Raw genomic sequence first — 16,412 nt, 5'->3', positions numbered from 1 at the left:
CTTCTATAAATAGAGAAGAATTCAGTTCATTATGTACAGAAGTTTGAAGTTTGAATAATATATCAGTTTCTCTCTATACTTGTCTTTACTTTATAATCTTTATTTTATAACACGTTATCAGCACGAGACTCTGACATCTCGAGAAAATACTTTGAAAGTATCAGAGGTACGAACTTTCTTTTTCTAAATAATGTCAAATCTTTCTAAACTTGAGTTTGTAGCCTTGGATATATCGGGCAAAAGCTACATGTCTTGGGGTGCTTGATGCCGAAATTCATCTTGATGCGATGGGTCTGGCAGACACCATCAAAGATAAAAATCAGGCATCAAACCAAGACCGTGCCAAAGCAATGATATTCTTACGCCATCACCTTGATGAGGGCCTGAAAATGGAATATCTTACTGTTAAAGATTCAGTCATACTGTGAAGTAATTTGAAAGATAGATATGACCACCTGAAGATGGTCGTTCTTCCACAGGCACATTATGATTGGACTCATCTAAGGCTATAAGATTTTAAATCTATCAGTGAGTATAATTCTGCTATGTTCAGAATTATTTCCCAATTGAAACTATGTGGTGATAATATTACTGATCATGATATGTTGGAGAAAACTTTCACCACTTTTCATGCCTCGAATATGCTCCTGCAGCAGCAATATCGAGAGATGGGATTCAAAAAGTATTCTGAACTTATCTCACATCTTCTTGTAGCCGAGCAACATAATGGGCTATTAATGAAAAACCATGAAAGCCGACCTACTGGTTCTTGTCCATTCCCTGAAGTGAATGAGACGAACTTCTACCAAGCTAAACGTGGAAGAGGACGTGGCCCCAGTCGTGGTCATGGCCGTGGTCGGGGAGGAAACTCTAATCATGGTAATAACAATGCACCAAAGAAACCTCCTCACCACCAGTAGTGGAAAAGGAAGGAACAAAAGCATGAAGCGGTGCAAGCAGCAAAGCCAGAAAATGCATGCTATAGATGTGGAGGAAAAGGGCACTGGTCACGTACATGTCATACGCCAAAGCACCTGGTTGAGCTGTATCAAGCCTCCCTGAAGAAGACAGAGAAAAATGCTGAAGCAAATTTTATTTCTGAAGATAATTTAGACTTCATGCATTTGGATGTAGCTGATTACTTTGCACTCCCAGAAGGAGAAACAAGTCATGTGATCGGTAGTGAATCTGTAGAGATGTAAATATTTTAATTTTTGTTATTTATAGTAAAGTTATGTAATTGTTGTACATAAATAAAAGTTATAATATTTATTATCATATTTATTTTGTTTATGTCATTTTGAATAATATGGATAATCCTCAAATTATGTTTGGATCAAAGACCAATCATGAAGATATTTGTGTAGTTGATAGTGGAACAACGCATGCCATATTCAAAGATCAGAAATACTTTTCTTATTTGCATAAGGAAAAGTAAATATTTCTACAATTTCTGGTAATATAAGTTTGATTGAAGGCTCCGGAAGAGCTATTGTATTTCTGTCTAAGGGAACAAAACTTATTATCGATAATGCATTGTACTCCTCCAAGTCCCGAAGAAACTTGTTGAGTTTTATAGATATCCGCCGAAATGGGTATCATGTTGAGACAATAGATGAAATGAATGTGGAATATCTTTGTATTACAAAGAATATTTCTGGCCAGAAATGCATTGTAGAAAAGTTACCAACTTTATCTTCTGGCTTATATTATTCAAAGATTAGTATAGTTGAAGCACACTCTATTGTAAACCAGAAGTTTACTGATTCAAATACTTTTGTGCTTTAGCATGGCCGTTTGGGCCATCCTGGATCAATAATGATGAGACGAATTACTGAAAATTCGAGTGGGCATCCATTAAAGAACCTGAAGATTCTTACAAATAATGAATTTTCTTGTGATGCTTGTTATCAAGGCAAAATGATCACTAGACCATCACCAATGAAGGTTGGCATTGAGTCCCCTACCTTCTTAGAACATATACATGGGGATATATGTAGACCTATTCACCCACCAAGTGGGTTGTTTAGATATTTTATGGTCCTAATAGATGCATCTTCAAGATGGTCTCATGTGTGCCTATTATCATCTCGCAACCTGGCGTTTGCAAAGTTATTAGCCCAAATAATTCGATTAAGGGCACAATTCCCAGATTATCCTATAAAGTCTATTCGCCTTGATAATGCTGGAAAATTCTCATCTCAAGCTTTTGATGATTACTGTCTATCAGTTGGGATAAAAGTTGAACATCCGGTAGCTTATGTTCATACTCAAAATGGCCTTGCAGAGTCATTTATTAAACGACTGCAATTGATAGCAAGACCATTACTTATGAAAACAAAATTGCCCACTACTGTTTGGGGCCATGCTATCTTGCACGCAGTATCACTTATCCGTCTCAGACCAACACATTATAATAAATATTCTCCGTCACAATTAGTTTTTGGTCATGAATCAAATATTGCCCATCTACGAATTTTTGGATATGCTGTATATGTGCCAGTAGCACCACCACAGCGCAGTAAGATGGGCCCCCAAAGAAGGTTAGGAATATATATTGGGTTTTAATCACCCTCTATTATTCGCTATCTTGAACCATTGACTGGAGATTTATTTACTGCTCGATTTGCATATTGTCGATTTGATAAAATAAATTTCCCACAATTAGGGAGAGAGAAAAAAGAAATCAAAAGAGAAATTGTGTGAAAAGTTTTATCATTATCTCACTTTGATCCATGTAACCCTATATGTAATCAGGAGGTCCAAAAGATCATCCATTTACAGAATATAGCAAATCAAATGCCAGACGCATTTACTGATTTGAAAAGGATAACTAAGTCACATATCCTTGCAGAGAATGTGCCTATCCGAATTGATGTCCCAGCAGGACCATCTATTAGCATGAGAGCCAGTGAACCTAAAGCACGCCTGAAGCGTGGTAGGCCTATGGGTTCTAAGGATCGAAATCCTAGAAAAATAAAATCGACAAATGATCAAAATGATATTATGAAGGGATCTCCTGAAGAGACCCAAGATCTGATTAGTTATGAGATTCCTGAAGAAATCAATAAACCCGAGACTCAAGTGAGCGAAGAACTTTTAATAAGTTCTACTGGTGATGGGATTAATTTAAATCGATCTGAAATAGTGGTGGATAATATTTTTGCATATAATATTGCACTTAACATTATGCAAGATAGTGAGGATTTTGAACCCCAATCTGTCGAAGAATGTCAACAAAGATCTGATTGGTCAAAATGGTAAGGGGCAATTCAATCAGAATTGAACGCACTTGCTAAAAGAGAGGTCTTTGGACCAGTAGTCCAAACACCTGCTGGTATAAAACCAGTTGGTCATAAATGGGTTTTTTTGCGAAAAAGGAATGAGCAAAATGAAGTTGAAAGATACAAGGCTCGCCTTGTCGCACAAGGATTCTCACAACGACCTGGAGTCGATTATGAAGAAACATATTCACCCGTTATGGATGCTATAACATTTCGATATCTCATCAGTTTAGCCTTACGTGAAAGGCTTGAAATACATATGATGGATGTGGTTACGGCTTATCTGTACGGGTCACTTGATAATGAGATTTACATGAAAATCCCTGAAGGATTTAAAATGCCTGAAGCATATTCAAAATCTCGAAAAATGTACTCAATCAGATTACAAAGATCTTTGTACGGTTTAAAACAATCTGGGCGCATGTGGTATAATCGCCTCAGTGAATATTTGTTGAAAGAGGGTTACATAAATGATGTTATTTGTCCATGTATTTTTATAAAGAAAATGGCATTAGAATTTGTTATACTTGCTGTTTATGTTGATGACATAAATCTCGTTGGAACTCCAGAAGAGCTCCAAAAGGCAATTGAATATCTTAAGAAAGAATTTGAGATGAAAGATCTTGGAAAGACAAAACTTTGTCTTGGGCTGCAAATTGAATATTTAGCAAATGAGATCTTTATGCATCAATATGCCTATACAGAAAAGGGTCTTAAAACGCTTTTACATGGACAAAGTGCACCCATTGAGTACACTAATGGTTGTTCGATCACTTGAAGTGAATAAGGACCCGTTCCGACCTCCAGAAGAGGATGAGGAACTCCTGGGTCCTGAAACACCCTATCTCAGTGCAATTGGTGCACTTATGTATCTTGCTAATGCTACAAGGCCTGACATAGCATTTTCTGTTAATTTACTAGCAAGATATAGCTCTTCTCCTACACGGAGACATTGGAACGGGATTAAGCATATATTGGGATATTTAAAGGGAACTCTTGATATGAGTTTGTTTTATGCTAACAAAGATAGTGCAGATCTTGTTGGTTATGCAGATGCAGGTTATTTATCTGATCCCCATAAAGCTAGATCTCAGACCGGGTACGTGTTTACATGTGGAGGTACTATCATATCATGGCGCTCCACAAAACAATCTATTGTTGCTACTTCTTCAAATCATGCTGAAATAATAGCCATTCATGAAGCAAGTAGGGAATGCGTATGGTTGAGATCAATAATTCATTTTATTCGAGAAAAATGTGATTTGGAATGTGAGAAAAGACCCACAATTTTATACGAAGACAATGCTGCATGCATAGCCCAATTGAAGGGAGAATTTATAAAAGGAGATAGAACGAAGCACATTTCACTAAAATTATTCTACATACACGATCTTCAGAAAAATGGTGACATTGATGTGCAATAAATCCGTTCAAGTGACAATCCGGCAGATTTATTCACCAAATCTTTACCAACTTCAACTTTTGAGAAGATGGTATACAAGATTGGAATGCGGAGACTTAAATATTTAAAATAAAGTTTTCATCAGGGGGAGTAAAATACGCGATGTACTCTTTTTTCCTTATTAAGGTTTTTTCCCACAGGGTTTTCCTTATAAGGTTTTTAATGAGGCATCTAGCAATGCGTATTACTAAATATGTGTACTCTTTTTCCTTCACTAGGATTTTTTCCCACGGGATTTTTTCTAGTAAGGTTTTAACGAGGCACATTATCTTTTAATGAACATCCAAGGGGGAGTATTATGAATATATTATATTATGGATGTTCATTTAGTACTCTGTTGTAAATAAGCTTCCTGAAGAAGTTTATCCATATGAGACTCCGCCATAGATACATTTATCTATTTAGTACTCTATTGGAAATAAGCCTCCTGAAGAAACTTATCCTTTCGGTACTCCGTGGTACTCCGTTATGGATAAATATTACCCATGATAGAAGATTATCTATATCCGGCACAACAGTTTAGAGCAGCAACTTACAAGCAGCTTACACAGCAGCTTGCAGTAGCAGCTTACACAACAGCTTCCTTTCTTTTATAAATAGAGGAGAATTCAGTTCATTATGTACAGAAGTTTGAAGTTTGAATAATATATCAGTTTCTCTATACTTGTCTTTACTTTATAATCTTTATTTTATAACAAAAAGGATCTAAAAGCATATCCACATCTCCCAATTTTAATCATTTTCAAATGTCATATGTTTGCTTATTTATTTCACCCCTTTCAGTATGTCCGGTAGTGTAGAATCTTTCGTAAAGATTTTTGCTATTTAATTTAAAATTTTAAATTAGGATGTATAATTATATGTAATTAAGATATTGCTATTACTGATGGTTTCGATTAATTTTGCTCTTTTGTGTTTGATAGATTATCATACAACAGAAGCTCAAACATTCGAAGGCAAACCGACAACAAATACTGCCTATATATTCGGCCAAAAATTGTGTATGATGTGAAGTTTTCTCATACTTTAGAGATCTGAATATATATTTTGTATGTGTAGGATTTGAAATTTTCTTATTTTTCTTTTTCTTATCATACATTTTTTTTAAAAAAAAAAAATTGTTTAAAAAAATTTGTTTATATCCTTTTTTTCCTGGGTTTAGTGTGCACTTGCTTCTTTTGGTATTCGTATTATGTTGGTCTTCTGCGAATGGTTATGCATATATATGAAAAAAGAAATATTGGTAAAGTTAATAATATTTAGTAATATTTATAGGATTATCTTTCCCTGTTCGTTATTGATATGGAGCGGGGAGGAGGGGGGAGGGGTAGAGGGTGAAATTACACTTTTTGTGACTTATAAGGAAACAGTCATTTTGCCTCTTTCTTCTTCTTCTTCTTCGTGAGACTCTTCTCATTTTGAGTTTGAATTTTAAGTCCTTTAATAATAGAAGAAAAATCACATATTCATTTGTCTTTGGAAGATTTTATGTAATTTTTGTTTTATTTTTTCTTTGAGTATAACTATTTGACAGTTATCTTCTTGTGAATATGTAAAGTTGTTGCGTTTTGGTTTCACGCCTGTGAAAGTCCAATTTTAATTATAAAAAGTATTGTTCTTTTTTTTATTAGATAAATGGAAGTATAAAAATGAGGAGAGAAATCCGTGTTTAGGTGATTGTTCTTTTAGACTGGATGTGAATTTGGAATACTTACAAGAAAATGTGATATTTCTTTTCATGAACAAGGTGACATACATTGGGAAGGGAAAACAGGGGAAGAGCAAGAGGGTGGCTGCTCAATGAGTTTTTTCCTGTAAATGAATATTACTTTCTTGACACAATTTAAACAAAAACAGCATACTGTATGTCTGCGTGACATAATAACGTTTTTTTTTTTTTTTTTTTTTGCCTTTTGCCTCCCATTTTTCTCACTTATCTAACTTTTAGAAGTTTAAAGTCTACAATTATTCAACTTTTCTCCTTCTCTATAATTATTTATTTATTATATATTTTAACGATCATTTATGTGCTCTTTTATTGTTTCAAACTTTTCATCTCCCCTCAATTGTTTATTTACTTGATATATTAATATTCATTCATGTATTCTTTTAGAGTTCTCTTTTTATGGCATTTCATTTAATATTCTCTTTTTATTTACTTTCTTTGGGTAAAATTATTTGACAAATAATCTACTGGAGGAAATGGACGAATGCATCCATCAAATTGGAACTCCATTTTTATGATACTTTTTTTGTTGTGAATTATCTTTATTTCTTAATAAGGACAAAATATTTTATCCATGGACGCATAGGAAGGTAAATTGAAAGTCGAGTCAACACCATTCCGATGGTACAACTCATGTAAAGTATTTGTAAAACTCTTTTTTACTTGTCCACGTCAATTCTTTGTGAATTGCTTTTCACTTGCACATACAAGTTTTTAATACTAATTTCGATTAATTTGTTACCTCTGTAATAAATACTAAAAAAATATTGTAGAGTATTAGTTTAGGGGAATATATGTGTATGCATGCATGTGTTCATGTATTTTGGAAAGTATATCTTAATGATATATTTGTTTCTTATTTATGGTACATAAAAGTTTTATTTCTCAACTATCAATTAAATTTGCAGAAAGAAAAGAAATGTCTGACCGCGCGAAGCGCGGATTAATTAACTAGTTATAATATAAATCATAGTTACTTTCATGAAATCTTTGAGTGTTAGTTGAAGCAAGGAATGTGAAGTTAAACGTTAATAATTTAATATAGTTATAAGGAGAATGATTTTCGCTAAAGTGAAAAAAATCTAGAAAACTAAAGTATAATCTAAGATCAGTTTGAGTTTTGTATCATACTAAGAACTCTGGCATTTCATATATACTTACCATTCTTTTTCAATATTTATAATTATACTCTAATAGAAATATTTTTTTAAGGAAAAATTAGACCTCTTTTGAAATTTAAAATATTATAACTTCTTTCAATCTATTTATATATATATCTATATCTATCTATATTATATTAAAAGCATGTAGGTCTTTAGCGAAATACCGGTCGCTTTTTTTTACCCTTTTAAAATAATATTCATACTGGACAAAATATTCATTTATTTATTTTTTCTAATATTTAGGATTAGTTATTAATTATTTTCCTAATGTTTAGGACTTCAATCAACCAAATTTTATATATTAAATTCTACCTTATTTGAACTATAGATTTGTAAAAGAAAAATAATACTGTAATTTAACCCCATTAATTCTTTCTAAAACTTTTAGGTAAAATTTTTGAACACCTTCATTTCCTTTTAGGTTTAGGGCTCTTTGTATACATATTTTAGGTCAAAGTCCAAAAGTATTTTAGGTCAAAATTTGAGAGCTTTCAGATCCTTCTAGGTTTAGGAGTATTTCTTTCTTTTGTTATAAAATTTTAGGTTTAGGAGTTCTAAACATATATAAAGAGTAAAAACACCAAGCTACTCACACTTTCCTCTGATTGAAATTTATCAACTCTAAATATTATAACAAAGGTTTGTGATGTATATTTATTTGTTTCCAATTGCTATTGATAATATCTTGAATGGTTCCGTTTATCTTTCTAATCATTGTTTATTATGAATGTGTTAGAAGGAAGTGTGTTATAGATCCAAAGAAAGTTAAGCAATTTAGCTGTAATTCTACGCGAAATGCAAAGTTGTAATTATATCATAAGTTCTTTTAAGTCATTTAACCCTGGTACTTGAAAAATATCAGTACAAGATGTAAACAAAATATGTTTTCTATACATACTGAAATTTCTGTCTATAACCAAAAGAAAAATTATTATGTAAAAACAGAAGCAATGATTAAACAAATGGGTTGCTCATCCGTTGACTCATTCTAAAATATTATTACAGTATAAATCATGATTTAAGATAAAACATTCTTGGAATCTAAAAGACCTTTTTTCTTTTAAAATTTAATTTAATAGTATCTGTCATTTGAAAAACTTAAGTGATACAATAATAGAGGTAATTCGATATTTTTCCTTCATCTATATTATTCTAAAGTATTTTTCCTATAGTTAAAAAAGGTTAAGGTGAGTTTTTAAATTTTTGGTAACTACTTTAAGCTATATTTTATACTTGATAATGCTGAAATTTAAACCTTAAATGAACTACATATTTGAATTTTGAAGTTAATTGTAAACTATCAAGCATATTGACGTTAAAGAAGCACATTTATTGTAAAAAAGTCCTCGTTGCCGGTTACAAAATTTTAATTTTGATATGACACTTTTAAAGAAACCATATTATCTCATTTTTCTATATTCGCAATGCTATATGCACATATAAATTCATAATTTTAGCATACTTTTAAAATAGAACTTATATTAAACAAAATCGTCATTTACCTATTTTTCTAATATTTAGGAGCTTGAAATTAAATAAAATTTGACTAGTAAGTCTGTCCTTATTTGGTGCTGTATAAAAATCCTAATATTTAGAATAACCCTAACAAAATAATAAAAATATTTAAGGTACCTAACAACCTAAAATTTATGGAGTAATTTATATGAAGTCAATTATTACCACAAAGTTGAAGTTTCGATACTCTTTAAAAAGGCTAAATTATTCCTTCAATAAATAAATTATCAAATTTTAAAACTTTAAATTCAACTAATTAAGTGTTGTCATAATTTTAATATAGTGTGATTTAAGGATCTACATTTGCACTACTTCTTTTTGATAGACGGGTGTAATATATATTTATATATATAAAGCACGAATTCATAAATGCATTTCATGCCAGATAAATTATAATTATAATTAATAATTAATTTATGGCTTAACTAAAATTTATGATTTTGACGACTTCTACAGGGCAGAGCTTTTTCCTTCATTGAGTTAGTTAAATAAAAGCAACAATCATCAACTTCATAGTTTTACAATTTTTTCGTTAAATTTTATTATATAACTCAAATATGAATTTAAAATAATGTTATGTGATTTTCTAGAAATCTTGTATTCCTTGAGTCGAGGTTCACGCGCAAAGCGTGTATCCTGAGACTGGTAATTTACAAAATTATGCACTACATAACTGAGCATACACATGCAACGCACGTGCCGAGAAACTAGTTATATTAAAAGCACGAAACCTCTTAGCAAAATATCATTAGTCTTGTTTACCATTTATTAAAAGTAAATTTTATACTAGACAAAATTGTCATTGTAATTTAATTATTTTTCTAATATTTATGACTTCCAAATTAGCTAAAATTTTGGTTATTAAATATTTTTTTGTTTGAACCATGTGAGAAATTCTAATAGTTAGGACTAAATACCTAACCATCCCCTTAAAGTTGGTTTTAACTTTCATTTCGGCACATCAATTAAGGTCAGTACCTATTGGACTCAACTCAAACAAAAATGTTCTTATTTAACACAAATTTGATAATCTCAAAGCATGCTTGGTGCGTGAATATCACTTGGTATCTACTTGGCTAAGATGACTAATGAAAAATATCAAAAAGGATAAGATACCCCAAAATTTGAAGAAAAAAAAAGAAGAAGAAGAAAATAGAAAAATCCATGTCTGTGCCGTCCTGAACCCACCGCAGCCCCCTAAGGTTAGGTTTGTTACTTATTGAGTACATGCGGTCGGCTGTACTCATACTACACTTCTGCACCATTCGTGCAGATGTTGGATGCTGATGTTGATGTGTACGACGATGGATTTGAAGATATACCTGCATTCCAGTTATGGCTATCACTTGTCCTTCGTAACATTAGATTCGAATTCTGTTCATTTACATTTCAAACATATGTTGTAATTATTTCAATTCAGTTTTGTAAAAATCTAAATCTTAGAAGCTCATAATTTGTACTACTAGTCCTTGAAAAATTCTTTGTATAAAAGCAGTTGTATTATCATTTCTTCTCTTAATAAATCTCATTAAATTGGATAATTATTAATTGGCTTACCTAGCGGGTTGGGTTAGGTGCCTTCACGACTAGTATCATTTTGGGTCGTGACAAGTTGGTATCGGAGCTCTAAGTTCATAGATTCTACAAGTCATGAGCAAATGTCTATTAGAGTCTTGCAGATCTGTATGATGACGTCCATACCTATCTTCGAGAGGCTATAGGCCATTTAGGATAAATTTGCCATCTTTCTTTCCTTATCATGCGGCAATGATTCAGTTTGAAGCGTAATTCTTTGAATCCCTTCCACGTATTCATATGCGCATATGAGCGCTCGGTATCAGCTGTACATCGACGGCTTGTGATTCCATGGATGATGTACGAGATGTGATTTCTGTGTGCTGATGACGGGCCAGTCTGGAGGACTTTAGGTCGGGTTTTGACTGTAGCTTGAGCACGGTGATTTCGGTTGTGTGAGCGTGTGCTTTTGGACTTATATGACCGGTAGTTTTCCTACGGGTGGAATTTGTGGCTCGGTGAGTGGTTGGATGGCTATATGATGAAGTACGATGTGACTGCGGGATGTGCTCGGATGGTCTGAATATGACAAGAAGAGTTTGCTTGAGATGTGAAAAGGACTATTGGATGCTCGATTTATGTAGATGTGTTATACAACCTTGGGTTATAAAGATTTTTGAGAGATTCTTTCATGTTATTTCATTTGTGGAATGAAGTAGATTTTCATGTCTTGTTGATGAGTTCATACTCAGGAAGATGCGTAGTAATTGTGGCTGCGAAAGGGTATAAGAAGATGCTAATTTGAGGCTAAGCATGTGAGTTATGACCTGCGGGGTAATCTACGGATCTGTGATCCTTATGATGTTGTGTGGAGGCTTTCTTTTCTACCAGTGGGTATGGACGTTGGGATTTGAGTTTGGATCGGTTGTAATAGTTGACTTGGTCGTCACGAGAATTAATGCGAGCTTAACAAAGGATTTGATGTATTATATGGTTTGTGTTACGTGAGCTTATGAAGGATTGAGTTGAATCTCACTGCGGTATTATGGCAGTAATAGAGTATAGGTATGGTGAGCTATCAGACGTTTTATTCTATGGCATTGAGCTAAGTGAGGGAGTCTGCTATCGACGATTTGATTGCATGGTTACATGTTGTATTGGTTTGGTCTGAGGCATACTTGTGGATCGGTTATAACTTGCATAGGTTGAAATCGAGGATGACTCGAGGAAAGAAAATTTCTGGATGCATGATGTATTACACTTTATGGGTATATAATAATCTTAGAATGATTCGAGTTTGTTATTTCTTTATAGATGTGATGTACTAAGGAAAAGGGATGCACTCGGGTGCTTAGAGGTGCAGACTACTTCTTTGGGTGTTATTGCGCTAATGGGGCACAGGCCGTTCGGCCCTTTTGGGCGGTGCAATTGAGATGTGAGCATATTAGATGACTCTCGAGAAGGTTCTAATAGATTCAGGAGTTATATGTAGCAATTGGGAATTTTCAGGATTGGTATATGACTAGAATCTAGGATTTACATTGAATGGTGTCGAGATTCGCGGTATTTCTATGTCATTATGGATTATATATTTCAGTATCATAAAGGTAAAGGAAACAACTTTAGATTCACGGAAGGTCTCTTCAAAGTATGGGTCTCGGTTGTGGTACTTTTGGGATGCTTAATAGGGAATACATCGGCTTATGGGCCTTAGGGCGATGTGGACTTATGTTGGGACCTCTTGTGGTGAGTTTTGGGTAAGGATCGTGGTATTATGGCAAGGAGAAGTGTCAACTTGAGAGTAATTCGGACGGGACTCGGAGAAATGGGACAACTTGGTAGTAGGTTGGATCAGTACGGCAATGGATACGATCGGTCCTTTGGGTACTTATGATATGGTTAGTTTTATAGGTGTTTTGTGTCAATACTCTGGGATTTGGAAACCCACGTGGCTTGGTTGAGTTAAAGAGGTTCAGTTTTGATGGTTTGGTTATGTGCAAATGGGTTTTAGTGAGTTCTCGATGGTTTCTACCACAATTTGAGATGGATATTTCCTACTAGCGAGAGGAGAATGTTGCGTATGGTGATTTTCTCCTGTGTGAGATCAAACGGAAGGTTTCTGACTGATTGAGTATGTATTCTGCTCGTGACTCAGAGTTGATTATGATATGCTCGTACTTTTCATATGATGTGTCATGGGCTGCTTTCCATCATCGACCCATGACCCCTTGGATGCGCCCCGTGGCGTCCCGGCAAGCCTCCCAACGCCTAGCGCCACGGTCGGCCCCGTGGTCTTGGCAGCGCGAAGTGACAAGCGCGCATGCGCCTCTGTCGCCCCACCGATAATCAGTGCCAGCGCCCAGTGGCTGGCAAATGCCATCAGTGCCGCGCGCACCGACAATGCCGCGCACACAAACCATCAAGTTGCCAACAGCGTCGCCCGCACAGACAGTGCCTCGCGCGCAGACCCAATGCCAAGCACCAGCACCCAGCTGCTAGCAGATCCAAATAGTGCCGCGCGCGCCAACAGCCATGCGCGCACAGACCCTGATGCTCAAGACAAAGTTGTTGCCATCGGACTTGCTTCCATAGAAGACTAAGTCCTTTTTATTGTAATTATAGAGTAGTTTTACTTCATTTATTTTCAGTGTGCTTCTACAGCTTTCTTAGGTCAATTCATGTAACTTTGGTTTATTTTTTTAAGCATTATTAAGGGGGACCAAAGCATTCAAACATTCAAGCATTCAAACAATTCTCTGTACTGGTGTCTCTCCCCCGACACCGCATTGCATCTTGTAATAGCTTTCATCATCATCAATACAATCATCAGCTTTCATCATCAATTGCTCATTTTTCGTTGCTCAATTGCTCACGACATTAGTTTTCCCGTACGACACTGACAATCTAGTCTAGCGTACGATGAGGACCTCAGTTGGCGCATAGCAACTGCACTGACATCAGTTGCTTAGCCTTACATCGCCCTTCCAAGGAACTTCAGGAAGGTGCCGCGTAACAGTTGGTATCAGAGCCTAGGTTCGACATCGGACGAGGGAACTCATTGCCATCATCATCACCATTTCTGACCATGGTGAATTACGAGGATCGCATCACGACCCTAGAAGAGACGGTTGGCGCATTACGGCCCATCGTGGATACGTTGCCTGATCTAAAAATCAGCTCAGTGCAAAGGTTGGATGACCTGGACCGCAGAATGCGGCAGGCAGAAATTGACATAGCAAACATCAGTCACGACTCTGAGGAAGATCGGGAAATGGCTGCCGTCGAGGCAACCAAAATTCATGGCAAATTCGAGGACCTCCAACAGGAGCGTGCCGAGGATTTAGCCCATCGGGAACTAGAGGCAGACAGACTGACCGTCATGCAGCAAACCATAGACAACTTGACAGGCCAGCTCAATGTTGTCAATGCTTCCCTTCAAAGCCTGCTCGAAGGAGACGAAAACCACATCAGGGGTGCCATGAACATTGCCCCCATGCCACAAAAGCTAAAAATTTCGGAGCCCAAGCCATACAACGGAGCCTGTGATGCTAAAGAAGTGGAAAACTTCATCTTCGACATCGAACAATACTTCGATGCCGTTGGACAGTTGGAAGAATCCAAAAAGGTAGCAGCTGTTGCCATGTATCTTCAGGGTGATGCAAAACTCTGGTGGCGAGTCAAATATGAAGCCATCAAGGCCGGTGAAGATACTCTCCAGACATGGGCAGAACTGAAGGCCGCCATACGCCTGTAGTTCTTCCCCGAAAATGTGGAATACAATGCACGGAGAAAGTTGCGTGAACTCTGCCACACCAGGTTGGTGCGGGACTACATGCGTGAATTCTCCGCACTCATGCTAAACATACGGGATATGGGGGACAAATACAAACTGTTCGCATTCATAGAAGGTTTGAAACCTCATGCTCGTATGGAGTTGCAAAGACAACGGGTAGATACTCTGCCCAAGGCCATTCAAGCTGCAGAGTGCCTTGGGGATTATCAGTTGGAAACTCAGAAGGATAGGCCCTAGCCGCCTGTCCGAGGGGGATACAACGGGAGCAAACCTAGCAACGGTGGCCCCAACAGAAATGGAGGAGATCGAGGTGCATCCAAATCTAAAACTCCTTCCTCAAGCAACAACAGTGTTGCATCAGTCAAAAACAATCATGGGAGAAATCCCCCATCAGAATGCCGTCATTACGGCGGGGAACATTGGAACAATCAATGGCCCAATACACAAATCAATGCTCAACAAACTGTTGACGATGATGAGTCAGATGAGGACGGCTCAGTCGGCGCAGAACAAGTAGGTGCCTTCAACACATTTGTTGGCTCCATTCATGATACCTTGGCGTGAACCAGTGCTGGCAACCCCAAGAAGAACGCATTCCCAATCGACAAGAAAGGGAAAGAAAAGGTGGACGAAAGGCCTCCCACATCACAAAAGAGGACCCTAATGTTCGTTGACATGAAAGTAAACGGCTGACCTATTCGGGCATTGATAGACACGGGTGCTAGCCACAACTACCTGGCCTCAACTCAGGTGCAATACCTCGGTCTAGCAGTGCAAAAATTCAAAGGTCGTGTCAAGGCTATCAACTCTCCATCTTAGCAAGTGAGTGGAATAGCCAAAGAAGTGCCAATCAAGCTTGGCCCATACAAGGGAATATTCGACCTACGCATAGCTATCATAGATGACTTCGAACTGATAGTGGGATTGGAATTCCTCAGGCAGACCAACATCATCCCGGTACCATATGCCAACATGCTCCTAATGATGGGAGACAACGGGGCCAAACCCCGCACCATACCGTGCATACCCATGAAGATGGCCGCTGGAAACATCATGGCCATGTAGTTAAAGGAGGGAACCAACAGACCTGAACCCACGGTTCCGGCTGCCCTCAACATCATCAAACAGACATCACATCATCGGGGTCTAACAGCTCATGTCGCCCCTCATTGTGTGAAGACTTGTCAAGCATTCCCAAAGGACAAGTCAGATCACTCAGCACAAGCGGGAATCTTGGAGCCGCTACCTATCCCACAGAGACCTTGGGAAAGCATTTCCCTGAATTTCATCACAGGATTTCCCAAGGTCGGAAATTATGCAACCATCATGGTGGTAGTAGACCAATTTTTCAAGTATGTTACCTTCATCGCAGCCCCACAGAACATATCGGCAGAAGATACATCTCGACTCTTCTTCTCTCATGTTGTCAAACATTGGGTTATGCCCAGCAAAATCATTAGTGACTGCGACCCACGCTTCACTAGCAAATTTTGGACCCAACTCTTCAGTTGCCTCGGATCCAAATTGAGTTACAACTCAAGCCATCATCATCAACAAACATATGATCAAACAGACCGGTTCAATGACATGCTGGAGGAATATCTCCGCCAATTTGCAACTGGATCACAAACACATTGGGTAAAGCTTCTGGATGCTGTTCAGTTGTGTTTCAATTCACAAAAGTGCGCCCATACAAACAAAAGCATTTTTGAAATTGTTATCGGACAGCAACCGCTACTCCCACAAAATGTGAATGCACCAAACGTGCCATCATCTCATCGAGCTGCCAGTTTCTCGACAGAATGGGAGCAAACTTTGAAGATAGTGCGGAGCTATCTTGTCAAAGCCCAAGAGAGGGCAACGAGGTATGCCGAACAAAACCTTCTCTTTGCCCAACATCAAGCAGGGGACAAAGTGATGGTAAGAACCCCGAGGCGGAACTTATTTGCAAAGA

This window comes from Nicotiana tabacum, chromosome 23, assembly GCF_000715075.1.
Source record: "Nicotiana tabacum cultivar K326 chromosome 23, ASM71507v2, whole genome shotgun sequence".
In the NCBI taxonomy this organism is placed as follows: Eukaryota; Viridiplantae; Streptophyta; class Magnoliopsida; order Solanales; family Solanaceae; genus Nicotiana; species Nicotiana tabacum.
The sequence above is the reverse complement of the archived record's forward strand: the minus strand, read 5'-3'. Positions refer to the sequence as shown.